We start from the raw sequence: 15,861 nt of genomic DNA on the forward strand, positions 1-15,861 counted from the left end.
ACTTTAAACCGTGTCGCCTAGATTTCATTCGTATTATAACGTTGTAACTTAACTATTGGTTGAACAATTCTTGTAAACTTTTGGGAACAATCTTTATTTTGAAATGAAGGCGACATATTTTGGTCAAACTTTGTCTTAAAGACTTATGACCACGTAACGGGACCTAAGTAGACGGCGCCGTCAAACATGATTTGGTCGGGTCGCTACAGATGGTATCAGAGCGTTGGTTGTAGGGATTTAGAGTTCATTAGTGTCAACCCCGAGTCATAGGGTACATTGGTGAGTCTAGACTACAACCGGCATATAGACTTGAAGTAGGAATTACTTAACTACTTGTGCATTTATACTCGAACGCTTCTACTCATATCTACTCTTAGTTCATCTTAATCTCACGTTGTTTAATTTGATTGACACGCCACCTTGACTATATGAAATGATGTCGAATGCACATATGAATCAGGGTAATATAATTTCCGGGATTATATTACGGTGACTCATATGAACGTTCCGACATTATGACATAAAGAATTTAAGGCGAGTCGAGGAAAAACTTCTCTTTATCTTTATTCTATATCACGGTTAGTATTATTGAGAATACTAATCAATGATATTCTTGTGTCTTGAAGGAACAATGGCTCCTCGTCGTGTACGCCGCAATGAAACTCCCGAACAAGCTCTCGAACGGATGATAGCTACCGCCGTAGATGCGGCCATGGCCGGTCACTCATCCAACAACAATAATAATAACAACCACAACAACAACAACAACAACAATGGAGCCGGAAACTCAAACGAGGGATGCTCTTATAAAGCTTTCATGGGGTGCAAACCTCACACTTTTGATGGAACCGGGGGACCGGTCGTGCTCACCCGATGGTTTGAGCAAACGGAAGCCGTCTTTAGCATAAGCGGTTGTCGGGACCAAGACAAGGTCAAATACTCCACTCACACCTTCGCCGGTGTCGCTCTTACATGGTGGAATACTTATGTACAATCGGTGGGTACCGATGAAGCTCATGCCCTCTCTTGGGCCGATCTAAAGGAAAAGATGATTGTTGAATATTTTCCGCGCGAAGAAACCCGAAAGCTTGAGGAAGAACTAAGAGCTTTGAAAGCGGTCGGAAACGATCTTAAAGCTTATAATCAACACTTCGCCGAACTATCCTTGATGTGTCCTAATCTTGTTAACCCCGAATCTCAAAGGATTGAGCTCTACATGCTCGGTCTTCCAAAAAGCATCAAACAAGGGGTGATGTCATCCAAACCCACTACTCATCAAGCCGCTATGAACATGGCTCGCCAACTAATTGAAACGGTTGATGAAATCGTAGTTCCGGCACCTAAGGCCGAGGATAAATCGGGCGGCAACAAAAGAAAGTGGGAACCCTCCCAATCAAGCAACAACAACTTTGCCAAGAAATCTTTCACTTTCGACGGCAAGAAGGGTTATGCCGGGAATCTACCTTTTTGCAACAAATGCAACAAACATCATTTTGGCGAATGTAGTAAGCTAATTTGCCATCGGTGCCAAGGAATTGTTCATAAGGCCAACGATTGTAAAAGTGCCACTCCCGTCGCTCGAAAGTGGCCCAATGCACCAAAGACGGGCACTTGTTACGAATGTGGCCAAACGGGTCATTATAGAAATGCATGCCCAAAGAAGAAAGATAACCCCAATACGCGCGGCCGAGCTTTCAACATCAACACCGAGGAAGCCCGGGATGACACTGAACTAGTCACGGGTACGTTTCTTCTCAACAATTCTTATGTCTCTTGCTTATTCGATTCAGGTGCCGATAAATGCTTTGCATCCAAGACTTTGACTCATTCTTTTAGCACTCCACCTCTTCCATTAGATACCACTTATACCATCGAAGTGGCTAACGGGAAACTATTAAGTGCTGACACATATTACCGGGGGTGTACGTTAAACATTTTGGGTAAGGAATTTGAGATTGACTTGATACCCATGGAACTAGGAAGCTTTGATGTAATAATCGGTATGAATTGGTTAGTCAAAACGAAATCTCACATTCTTTGTGATCTTAACGCAATCCGAATTCCTATCGAGAATGGTGAACCTTTGATCGTCTATGGCGATAAGAGTTGCACCGGACTCAACCTCGTTTCGTGTATTAAAGTTAGAAAACTACTCCGTAAGGGTTGTTTTGCGATCCTTGCTCACGTTAAGAAAGTCGAGTCCGATGAGAAGCACATCGATGATGTGCCAATTGTTAGTGACTATTCCGATGTATTTCCCGACGAATTGCCGGGTCTTCCGCCTCATCGACCGGTTGAATTCCAAATCGATCTTATTCCGGGAGCCGCACCCGTAGCACGTGCACCATATAGACTCGCCCCATCCGAAATGCAAGAATTGCAAAGTCAAATCCAAGAACTACTTGATCGTGGTTTTATCCAACCTAGCCATTCACCTTGGGGCGCTCCGATTTTGTTTGTTAAAAAGAAAGACGGATCCCTACGAATGTGCATTGATTATCGTGAACTAAATAAATTGACGGTTAAGAACCGATATCCTCTTCCTCGCATCGATGACCTCTTTGATCAACTACAAGGGTCTTGTGTATATTCGAAAATCGATCTCCGCTCGGGTTATCATCAATTAAGGGTTAAGGGGGAAGATGTCTCCAAAATTGCTTTCCGGACTCGCTATGGTAGTTATGAATTCCTCGTCATGCCATTTGGTCTCACTAACGCACCGGCGGTGTTCATGGATCTTATGAACCGCGTGTGCAAACCGTATCTCGATAAATTCGTTATTGTGTTCATCGATGATATATTAATCTATTCTAAAAATGAAGAAGAGCACGAACAACATCTCCGACTTGTGCTTGAACTCTTGAGACAAGAACGACTTTATGCCAAATTCTCCAAGTGTGAATTTTGGTTGAAGGAAGTTCAATTTCTTGGTCATGTTGTAAGTGATCAAGGCATTAAAGTCGATCCCACAAAGATCGAAGCCATTAGTAAATGGGAGACTCCTACTACTCCTACTCACATTCGTCAATTTTTGGGTCTCGCCGGGTACTATCGTAGATTCATCGAAAATTTCTCTTTGGTTGCACGTCCTCTGACCGCATTGACTCACAAGGGAAAGAAATTCATTTGGGCGACCGAACATGAATCCGCATTCCAAATCTTGAAAACGAAGCTAACCACCGCTCCTATCTTGTCACTTCTCGAAGGCAATGATGACTTTGTTGTATATTGCGATGCCTCAAAACATGGTTTTGGGTGTGTATTGATGCAACGAACGAAAGTCATTGCTTATGCTTCTCGACAACTCAAAATTCATGAACGAAACTATACGACACATGATCTCGAACTCGGAGCCGTTGTCTTTGCACTTAAAATGTAGAGACACTATCTTTATGGAACCAAGAGTACTATCTTTACCGACCACAAAAGTCTCCAACACATTTTCGATCAAAAGAAACTAAACATGAGACAACGAAGGTGGATTGAAACCTTAAACGATTACGATTGCGAGCTTCGTTACCATCCCGGGAAGGCAAATGTAGTAGCCGATGCCTTAAGTCGAAAAGAAAGAGCGGTGCCTCTCCGTGTCCGAGCTTTAAACATCACCATTCACACCAACCTTAATAGCCAAATTCGGGTAGCCCAAGATGAGGCTCTCAAGGATGAAAACATCTCTCTCGAACACTTGAACGTCCTCACCTCTCGATTCGAAGTTAAAGAAACCGGACTCCGATATTTCGCCGGAAGAATTTGGGTGCCTAGTTATGGGGATCTACGAAGCCTTATTTTAGATGAAGCCCATAAGTCACGATACTCGATTCACCCCGGTGCCAATAAGATGTACCACGACCTTAAACAACTATATTGGTGGCCGAACATCAAAAGGGACGTAGCTACTTATGTTTCCAAGTGTTTGACATGTTCCAAAGTCAAAGCCGAACACCAAAGACCGTCCGGACTACTTCAACAACCCGAGATCCCGCAATGGAAGTGGGAAAGGATAACGATGGATTTTATCACCAAGCTACCAAAAACGACGGGCGGTTATGATACCATTTGGGTTATTGTTGACCGTCTCACCAAATCCGCACACTTCCTTGCCATGAAAGAAACGGACAAAATGGAGAAACTTGCACAACTTTACGTTAAGGAGATCGTAGCCAGACACGGTGTACCATTATCGATTATCTCCGACCGAGATGGCCGTTTCGTTTCTAGATTTTGGCGTACATTGCAAGAAGCGTTGGGAACGCGTTTAGACATGAGCACCGCATATCATCCTCAAACCGATGGACAAAGCGAACGTACAATTCAAACCTTAGAGGACATGTTACGAGCTTGCGTGGTTGATTTCGGAAAAGCTTGGGACAAGCACTTACCTCTCGCCGAGTTCTCTTACAATAATAGTTATCACGCGAGTATAAAGGCCGCACCTTTTGAAGCGCTATATGGCCGCAAATGTCGTTCACCTCTTTGTTGGGCCGAGGTAGGCGACGTGCAAATCACCGGACCCGAACTCATTCACGAAACCACCGAGAAAATCATTCAAATCCGAGATAGGCTTAGGACGGCCCGAAGTCGTCAAAAGAGCTATACCGACAAACGACGCAACGATCTTGAATTTCAAGTCGGTGACCGAGTAATGTTAAAAGTCGCACCTTGGAAGGGTGTAATCCGTTTTGGGAAACGCGGGAAGCTAAATCCGCGGTATATTGGTCCTTTCGAAATCTTGGAGCGTATTGGAACCGTTGCTTATCGTTTAGATCTTCCACCTCAATTGAACTCCGTTCATCCTACCTTCTATGTATCTAACTTGAAAAAGTGTCTTGCCGAACCCGATATCGTCATCCCTCTCGAAGAACTTACTATTGATGACAAACTTCATTTTGTGGAGGAACCGGTTGAAATTGTGGACACCTCCGTCAAGACATTGAAACAAAGCCGAATCCCGATTGTCAAGGTTCGTTGGGATGCCAAAAGAGGACCCGAGTTTACTTGGGAAAGGCAAGATCAAATGCAAAGGAAGTATCCTCATCTATTTGTGAATTCAGAAACGCAAGATCTCGAGGAAGAAACAACGACTACTACGCCTACTTAAATTTCGGGACGAAATTTCTTTTAAGGAGTAGGTAATGTAACATCCCGCCTTTTTCCATTTACTTTTCCGTTATACTAATATAAAGTCCGTTATATGTTTATAACATCTCCCGTTGATACGCGTTTTAAATTATCTCGTTTAGGTAATTCCCGCACCCGAACGAAAGTTGAGGGACTAAACTTGACAAGGGATCAAACCCTTGACTAGGTCAAAGGGTCAAACCCCTTTCACCCATTCATTTCCACCTCCATCTCTCTCTCTTTCTCTCTAGCAAGAACACACACTCAAAACCAAATTCATTCAATCATCATCTAAATCCGATCTAGGAGGCTTACAACAAAATAAATTACATATTCGTGATCCTCTCTTCATCCTCTTCATTTTGGTACCAACTTCATCTCATTTGGGTAACTTTCTAAAATCACTAATTTTATGTGTTCTTGAGATTTTTGAGTTATAAAGTTGTTAATTAGTGTCTATGGCTCATTGTGATGTCGTGTATGTAATTTGTATGCTCGATTCGTTGTTTTTGGTGTAACTAGTTCAATATGAAAATTACTTGCTAAATCCTTGATTTTGGATGATCAAATGTTGTTAGATTGTTAAAGTGCATGTTTTAAAAGTGTTACTAGTATCATTAGCTTCGTTTTGATGCATAGGTTGATTAAGGAAACTCCAAGAACATGATTAATGATTTTGTGAACTTGGATTAGGGTTTGATGAGCTTTACATGAACTTTTGATGCGTCAAATGCTATGAGATATTGTTGTTAAGTGCTTTGTTGCAATGTGTGTTTGATTACCTTCAAAACGGCATATCACATGTGTGAATTGGATTCCCGAAACTTAAAATGCATTTGATGAACTTGAAACTTTGAAAATGGATTCTTAATGATCACTTGACGGAAAATCGGTTATTGAAATTGATGTTTTTGTTTGATGAAACGTGTTTAGTTGTTTTCCTTGTCAAATTACCTTTCCGACGATATATAGTATGCATTTTGGATGTTTTCGGTTCATAAAATAGGTTAATTTGAGTTTTGGTTCGTGACTTGGTCTTTTTCTGCAAACTGCATGTTTCCCAGGTATTGCGCGCCGCGCATATACCCGCGCGCCGCGCAAAATTAGAAATCCCAGATGTTTGCCTTCGTGGTTAAGTTCTGACCAGGATTTACACTTGGGTGCGCGCCGCGCAACCCTTTGCGCGCCGCGCATATGCCCAGCTCATTTTAGTTTTTATTTTTCCTTTCACAAAATGTTTCCCGCTTAACCGTAACTCCGATTAACATGAAACTTGACCATTCTGCTCATAAATGATTTCTCATCATGAGAAAATTGTCGGACACCCGATCCGACCCCGTTGACTTTGACTTTGACCAAGTTTGACTTTTAGTCAAACTTAACTAAACAATTATACGATCGTTCTAACATGCTTAGTTACTTGTATCGTGCATGAAACTTGACTAGTTGATTCACATGCTACATAATCGAGTCGTAACGAGCCATAGGACTAATTGAACATCTTTGACCTATCGTGTTTACCGTTATTGATACAACCCTATTGTTTAGGTCAAGACTAGCATTGTTCTTTGCACACGTTTACTTGTCGAAGTACTTTACTACTCGTGCACTCAAGGTGAGATCATAGTCCCACTTTTACTCTTTTTGAACTTACATTTGGGATGAGAAAACATAAACATTTCTTTACTAAGTGAACACAAGTACAGGAAAACAAACATTCTACATACGAGTTTAGAACAAAATCCTCAATTCGATTATCATTAGTTACACTTGCCGGGTGTAAGCGAGAACTTATGTTGTATGGATCCATATGGGTTTGACAAACCCTCATTCAAACGGTTCGCTACCGTTTACGAATGAAATATATTTTCGAGAAACAGTGTATGTTCTAGCACTAAGTGATGGGGTTCAATGGAAGGAAATGTTAAGCATTGATAATTGGGTGCTCGTGAAACAAACTTTTGGAATGTATTACTATTATTTCATTGATGCAAATCTTGTGGTTCACTTGTACTTACTTACTTAAACCTATGATTTCACCAACGTTTTCGTTGACAGATTTCTATGTTTTTCTCAGGTCCTTGAACGATACATGATACATGCTTCCGCTCATTATTTGATACTTGCATTGGATGTCGAGTATATGTGCATTTAATGGAGCGTCTTTTGACTTTACTTTAAACCGTGTCGCCTAGATTTCATTCGTATTATAACGTTGTAACTTAACTATTGGTTGAACAATTCTTGTAAACTTTTGGGAACAATCTTTATTTTGAAATGAAGGCGACATATTTTGGTCAAACTTTGTCTTAAAGACTTATGACCACGTAACGGGACCTAAGTAGACGGCGCCGTCAAACATGATTTGGTCGGGTCGCTACATACGGAACCCATTATGGATGCTGGTACCACTGCTACTGCCACTACTGATTCTTCTCAGGCTACTGCTTCTGCTAAGAAGAAGCCATATGTATGCCATGTACCAGATCCTGATGCAGTTGTACCTAATTTCATCTTCATGGGATCTTCTATTACTCCCAAGATTGCCTTGCTGGTGGATCAGCTGACTATTGATCCTCAAAGTGCTTTAATCTCAGCCAGTAAGCTACCAAGGGAAGAGCTGGTTGACCTATTGTCTCAGCTTGATCGACCAGCAAGAGAAGAGGTATATGAGAGGTTGGCCACATTATAACAAGTTAATGAGCAGCCATACTACCACTATTTTGGTAAGGCTCCAGCTGCTTCTCCATGGCCTGGTACATGGAGGCCTCTCAAGTTCATCAAAGATCCAGATACTGGTAAGTACATCATGCAGAATATTCCTGATTTGCCAGTACATTCTGATTCATTAGCTTCTTCCTCATCATCCTCTTCATCTGATGATGATGATGATCAAGGTACTGGTAAGGAAGAGCCAGTCATTCGTGATAATGTGACTGGCTCTAAAGACAAACCAGTGGATCTAACTGATGATGCTGATAATGATGCTGACAAGGATACTAGTGGTTCTAAACCTTCGGGTGAAGATAAAAATGATGGTGATCATGGTGATGAGTCAGATTCTGATCTTCCACCTCCACCACCCCACGGAGGTAGTCCTATTGTCGCTGCTAGTGATTGCCCCTCAACCAGTAGTTTTGATGCTAATGAGGTGGCTAGAATCTCCACCCTGGCTGTCTATCGAACAGTAGACAGGACCACACTAGATCTACAACGCACCATCCGCACTACTCTTGTTGATAGAATGACTGAAGCCATACACGGAGCTGGGAGGTTACAACTTCATCTATTGAAGCCCAGCTCAGACAAGTATGTGCTTTTGCAGATCTTGCGGTGGAAGCCATTGTCAAACAACATGAAGAGGAGGAGGATCTCAAAAGGCGAATCATCTCACAAAATGAGTATGTTGATCATATTGCCCGTCTTCAAGCTGATTTGGATGCTGGTAATCGCAGAATTCTTTTTCTTAATGAAGAAAGTATGGTATTATAAGAGAGATTAGATTCGCAGGAACAACAAATGGCTACTATGATTCCTGCCTCAGCTTATGTACAAATGGTGGAGGTAATGCAACGAATGGCTGGTCTTCAAGCTGATGTTAGGACTGATGTCCAACAAATGGCCATGGGTGTTGCTAGGAATGAAGTTCGATCTTCAAGCCTCTGCCTCAGACAATATGGTGTAGATCCTAGTGCCCATCTATCTCCTGCTGATGCTGACTAGAACAGATTTGCTTATTCTGTTCCTGAGTCTGATAGTGACCTTGATGCACAAGTATCCCCAGCTCCTGCTTCTGCCCCTGCTGATGACAAAAAGGGGGAGAATAAGTCTAAAAAGCAATCTAAAAAGAGAAAACAATCTGAGGGGGAGCACGAGCATGAAAAGGCTCCAAAACAGCAAAGGAGGGATGGTGATGGTGGTGATGGTACTGGTTAAGGTTCTGGTACTAAGCCCAGCAACGCTCATACTGAAGCAGGTGTCCAGGCAGCTGGTGAATCTCAACCCAGTGTGTCTGCCACATCTGTGGATGGTATTGGTTCTGGCAGTAAGCCCAATGATGTTTCTGAATTGGCCGTTGCTAAATATTTTGTTGTCTCTCAAACTACTGAATGTAAAATGAAAATAAAACTGGAGAGGCATCAGAAGAGATAGCAGGAACTAGATTCTGCTTTCAACGCTAAATTTGAGGTGTATGCTGCTCTGAAACAACATAAAATTGAGCATGTACGATCCCTCAATCCTGAAAAGCGTGAAATTCATGATGAACTACTAGCATTAAAGAACACAAAAAGGTTGCTTTGAAAAGAAATGCTAAGTTCATGAGCAAATATGATAGAAAGAAAGCAAAGTTGTATGCTGAGCGAGCAGACAGAATTAAGAAGATGACACTTGAACATATGATAGATTACTTAGCTTCTACTGAGTCAGGAGGAGTGAGAGCTGATGTATTCATGAAATGGCTAGATGCAACGTTATAAACCAGCCATTCCTCTCGATCAACATCTTCTGCTCAGCCAGCTACACAACAACAGCCAGCAGAAACTATAAACCTTGATGACGATGATACTCAGGGGGAGAACTTAGTAATTGTTCCTTATCTGCCTCTACAAGAACCAGTATCAACACAAGAACCATCAGCTAAACCCATGCCAATCGACAAACAAAGGGTGAAATCTACTCCTAGGGACAACCAGCCCCTAAGGAAAGGACCCCTATTTGAGGCAGCTGATGAAGATACTGTGGCAGTTGTGCCAGCTGATACTAATCAGTCAGCTGGTACTGAAGACACAACAAGGAGTAATGTGATAGAAGACCTAGCCAGTAGTGTGCTGCTGGGTGAAACAAGTGTTGAAGACCCAGCCAAGGGGGCTGAGCTGGGTGTTAAACAAGATACTGATACTGTTGATCCTGCTGATTTTACAGTCTGGGGCAGAGGAGATCAAATGTTTGTTCAATCACCTATCTCTTCCCGGACTCTTGCTTATTTTGACAGAACACAGGATGAACATATTAATCAGTTCTCAGTAAGTTCTTCTGGCATAGCAGAATCAATCATGTATCCTCCATCTTCCCCAAAACATCATGATAAACACACAACTTCAGAAGATGACTCAGTTGCCCAAGGTTAGCCAGATCTAAGAAGGATGAATCCAGATGAAAGAGAGGCTTATAGGCTGGAGATCACTGTACCTGAATTGCTTGAGCAAAGATAAACAGCTATTTCTGAAAGGATACGTCAAGTTAGATTGCTGCATCATCTTCTTGATCAGCCATTCTACATTAGGTCACCTGGAATTCATTAGGTCACCTGAACCAAATCAGGTGTCAACCGTAAGAATGGTGGCTGCATAGCATGGTCGAAGACAGGACCTTGTGCCAGACCAAAAAATTATAGGGTGATCTTTACTATTGCTCCTACAAAGGATAGTAATTGCATCCGACACGTTGTGGACCATAATCAAAAGCATGTAATTAGACATTGCCTTAACAGTTGCTTGTTCAACGCTTTCCTTTACAACCGGATGGTAGTTTACCGAAAGGTAATATACGGAGCAAGTAAACTGAATGTGTTGCTTTCCTAATACAAGGTTAGCAAGTGGGTGACACAAAACCATAAGTTTTGAGCTAAAATTTTTAAATCTGAAACCCACAAAACCCACAAAAACATTTTGCAAACACCAGTGAAGGGTTATTCCAGAAAACTTATCTAGGGTAAAAAGCTAGAATGAACTTTCAAAATATCAAATGTTTTTATAAAGATCCAATTTCCTAAAGGATCTAAATTTTTATAGTCATGTGGGACTGTAAACCACATCGTTACTATCATTGTTCATACCGACGTATCAAAATCACTGATGTACAAAGTGTGGAGAATAAAGAAGTGATTCAAGTATGTTTTTATTTTAAGTTCTATATTGCTTGAGGACAAGCAACGCTCAAGTGTGGGAATATTTGATAATGCTAAAAAAGAACATATATTTCATAGCATTATCCTTCAAGAAAGACAAGCTTTTAGTTGCAATTGTTCTATTTACAAGTGATATTCGTTTAAATAATAAAAGGTGAAGACAAAAGACAGAATTGATGATTTGAAGACGCAAATGACCTAAACGCTAAAAAGTACAAAGTACAATCCAACTGGTTCAATTTATTAATGAGAAACGTCTAAAAATCACAAGAGTACAAGCCGCAAAAAGCAAAGTACAAGATATTAAATTGTACAAAAGGACGTTCAAAAATCCAGAACCGAGACATGAACCAACTATCAACGTGCGACTCAACGGAGCTAAAAATACAAGTCAACTATACACAAGAGTATAATATAATATATAATTAATTATATATATATTATATTATAAAATAATCAGCAGCCCACGTTTAATTCATTTGGTGAGCTGGAATCCAAAGCTCCGCGACTGCGGAGCTGTGAGGAACAAATGTACCGCGATCGCGAAGCTCTACAGTTAAAAATGGGCCTATAAAAGGCCACGAATTCAGCCGATGAACGTACCCCTTTTTCTTTCTTTCTATCTATGAAATATATATATATATATATATTTATAATTATAATTTTAATTTTAATTTAAGTTCAATAATAATAAGGTTATAGTAGCGAATGTTTTAAGTTTGTAAGTCGAAACTCTGTCCGTGTAACACTACACGATTAATACTCATTGTAAGTTATGTTTAACCTTTTTAAATTAATGTCTCCTAGCTAAGTTATTATTATGCTTATTTAAGCCGAAGTAATCGTGATGTTGGACTAAATATTAAGACGCGGTTATTGGGCTTTAGACCATAATTGGGGTTTGAACAAAAGACCGACACTTGTGGAAATTAGACTATGGGCAATTAATGGGCTTTATATTTAATTTACTAAATGATATCTTGTTAATTTAATATAAAGGTTATAATTTGATGTATTTATATTTAACCACCTACACTTGACTGGATACGGTGGGCGGGATATCTATAAATACTGATAATTGTTCATTTGACCGGACACGGGAATGGATTAATAGTCAATGGACTCATTAAAACAGGGGTGGATTACATACAAGGACACTTGGTTTAATTGTTAACATCGTATTAAAACCTTGGGTTACACGCAGTCGATAACCTGGTGTAATCATTAACAAAGTATTAAGACCTTGTTACAGTTTAAGTCCCCAATTAGTTGGAATATTTGACTTCGGGTATAAGGGTAATTTTACGAGGACACTCGCACTTTATATTTATGACCGATGGACTATTATGGACAAAAACTAGATGGACGTATCAAATAAACCAGGACAAAGGACAATTAACCCATGGTAATAAATTAAAATCAACACGTCAAACATCATGATTATGGAAGTTTAAATAAGCATAATTCTCTTAATTTATATCTCATCGTACTTTTATTTATTCTCATTTTGTTTATCATACTTTAAATTATCGCACATTTAAATTATCGCACTTTTAATTATCGTTATTTACTTTACGCTTTAAATTAAGTCATATTTATATTTAATATTTTACATTAGGTTTTAATTGTGATTTAAGTTCTAAAATCGACAAACCGGTCATTAAACGGTAATTTAATAATAATAAGTACTAATATATATATATATATATATATATATATATATATATATATATATATATATATATATATATATATATATACAAAGATAGTTTAAAATATATATAGCGTTAAACTCAGCTAGCTCCCTGTGGAACGAACCGGACTTACTAAAAACTACACTACTCTACAATTATGTACACTGCCTATAAGTGTTGTAACAAGGTTTAGGTATATCCATTCAATAAATAAATAAATAACTTGTGTAAAATTGTATCGTATTTAATAGTATTTCGTAATAAAATTAATAGTATTACGTACTACACCTCGCACACATAAAGTATTTTTGGTGCCGCTGCCGGGGAAAACGCCGAAGCGAAACGCTATAAAAATTTTTTTTTATTAAGTTTTAAGCCATTTTTAAAAAATATATATAAGTTTTAAATATTAAAAACAAAAATATAAAGAAAGAAAAGAAAAATATATATCTATATTTTTAAGTGTTTAAATTAAAAAGTTCATATTTTTTATTAAGAGTTATAAAAACTAATAAGTAATTTTTTTTAGTTTTAGTTAAGTTATATTATATTTTCGATAAATTAAAAAGACTAAAGAAAATAATAATAAAAACGTTGAACCTGCGAATTCGTGCCTTCATACCATTTGAACCTGCGTAACTCCTCAGTCGCGGAGCTTATTGGGTAGAAAACATCCGCACTCGTGGAGCTCTCTGACACGCTCATACATGGTACTGCATTAATTACAGATTTAGGGTTAAATTTTATAATTATTATTATTAAACCTAATTAGGGTTTTTAGTTAATACATATTTATTTCTAGTTTTAATTTATACTTTGTAATGTTAAGTTTTAATATTATTATTAAATATATAAAATTAATACTTTTATAAAATAATATAAAAATAATATTTTTATATAAAATAAGTAATTTTATCAATTTTTGTCTTTTTTTATAAATTATATATTTTAATCGTTTAATTCGTAATTTGTATTTTTATCGTTCGTAATTAATTTTAAACTTAGTATTTTTCCATAGTTATTGTATATTCCTAGATTTTTAGGCTTTGCCGTAAAATCTCTTAAGTGCTTTTTCTTTAGATTAAGATCTAGACGCTTTAGAATTTTACGACGTCGCTTATCGCTTTAGTTTTAAATAGATTTTAGTGCCTTTTTAAGTTATTGCCGTTTTGGATATAGAATTCCTTTTAAGCTTTAATACCTTTAGACGCTAAGTTTTAGACGAAATATTTTAGTTTTAGATTTATATTTCGACTTTTTGTTTTTTGACGCTTGTTTTTCGACTCCTTATTTTTCGACGCGCTTTTTCTTTCTCATTTCTATGCTCTAGTTTTTAGGACATAGATTTTTTTATCTTCTTCAAATTTTGACGAAAATTTATTTTAAGCGGTTAAATTGATAGACATCCAAAATTTTCTGATTCGTAGTAATAGTTGGATTTGTTAGTGGCGAGTTGTGGGCTTCCGATTTAAAGGGTCCTGGCTACCTGCTGCATCTATTGGCTATTCGAAACGTAGGCAAAATCAGAAAAGTCTATTAATTTGATAACTTATATAATTTTTATCTTTATAACTAATAGGATATTCTGTGAATGCACCGAGCAAAACGTTCACCACCTTTCATACGTTCACCACCTGTAACTCGATCAAGACATCTAGACAATATTGTCGCCGTTGATTTTTCTTTAGAATCATCATTAAGTCGACTAAGTACTCCAATTCAAATTTCCTAATCCATTTTTTGAACCCGACCTCACAATTGAGAACCTGGAGGATATTCAAGGACAATTCAGAGATCATGAACCACTAATCATTCCTCCTGAACCACAAATTACTCAACCAGAGATTGTCGAGGAAGAAACCATTAAATCAGAATCCTCTAGTGATTCAGATTCAACAAATTCAATCATGGAAAATCAGGAACCTCTAAGTATGGAAGACTGAATGAGAGCTACACGCACTAGCCAAGGTCATGCCATTACTCAACCAGATATTAATGCGCCAGATTATGAAATCAAAGGACAAATCCTATACATGGTAACTAATCAGTGCCAATTTAGTGGTACGCCAAAAGAAGATCCAAACGAACATCTTCGAAACTTTAATAGGATTTGTACTCTATTTAAAATCAGAGAAATTGAGGATGAACAGATCTATCTCATGTTATTTCCCTGGACTTTAAAGAGAGAAGCCAAAGATTGGTTAGAATCGTTACCTGAAGGGGCGATTGATACATGGGATGTTTTAGTTGAGAAATTTCTTAAAAGATTCTTTCCGGCATCTAAGGCCATGAGACTTCAAGGAGAAATTGTTACGTTCACGCAAAATCCAAATGAAACATTATATGAGGCGTGGACAAGATTCAGAAAGTTGTTGAGAGGATGTCCTCAACATGGTTTAGACACTTATCAAATAGTACAAATATTCTACCAAGGATGTGACATTACTACACGAAAAGACATCGACATAGCAGCTGGTGGTTCCATTATGAAGAAAACTGCAACTGAAGCTTACAAAATTATTTATAGCACAGCCTCCCACTCACATGAGTGGCATCAATAAAAAGACATCGTTAGATCATCTAAAGCAGCTAGAGCCGATTCTAGCCATGACTTTGACTCCATTTCCGTAAAGATAGATGCTTTCGAGAGAAGAATGGAAAAGATGACTAAAGATATTCACGCAATACGAATTAGTTGTGAGCAGTGTGGAGGACCACATTTGATAAAAGATTGTCTCAGTATTGAACAAACAATGGAACAAAGAGAGAATGTTTCATACATGAACCAAAGGCCGGGAAATAATTATCAGAATAATTATCAACCGCCAAGACCAAACTATAATCAAAATCAGAATTATAACCGAAATGTTCCATACAAAAACCAACAAGGTCCTAGCAATCAACAAGTATCTAATAATACTTACAATCAGCAAAGACCTATTTTTCCAAATAAACCACCACAAATCGATGATAAAAAGCCAAATTTAGAAGATATGATGTCGAAGCTAGTTGAATCTCAAACTCAATTTTTCACATCTCAGAAACAAACTAATGAACAAAATGCTCAAGCATTTAGAAATCAACAGGCTTCGATTCAAAATCTGAAACAAGAAGTAAGTAACCTAGCAAGGTTGATAGGTG

At 38.4% G+C, this 15,861-nt stretch overlaps 1 non-coding gene across 1 annotated transcript; it reads right to left on the bottom strand.

Annotated features, from left to right (window-relative positions):
- Positions 1-15,011: 15,011 nt before the first annotated feature.
- LOC139865370 (small nucleolar RNA R71) lies at positions 15,012-15,118 on the bottom strand. Its single transcript, XR_011764894.1, has one exon. It is a non-coding gene; the product is annotated as a small nucleolar RNA R71 (small nucleolar RNA).
- Positions 15,119-15,861: the final 743 nt, after the last annotated feature.

This window comes from Rutidosis leptorrhynchoides, chromosome 8, assembly GCF_046630445.1.
Source record: "Rutidosis leptorrhynchoides isolate AG116_Rl617_1_P2 chromosome 8, CSIRO_AGI_Rlap_v1, whole genome shotgun sequence".
Lineage (NCBI taxonomy): Eukaryota > Viridiplantae > Streptophyta > Magnoliopsida > Asterales > Asteraceae > Rutidosis > Rutidosis leptorrhynchoides.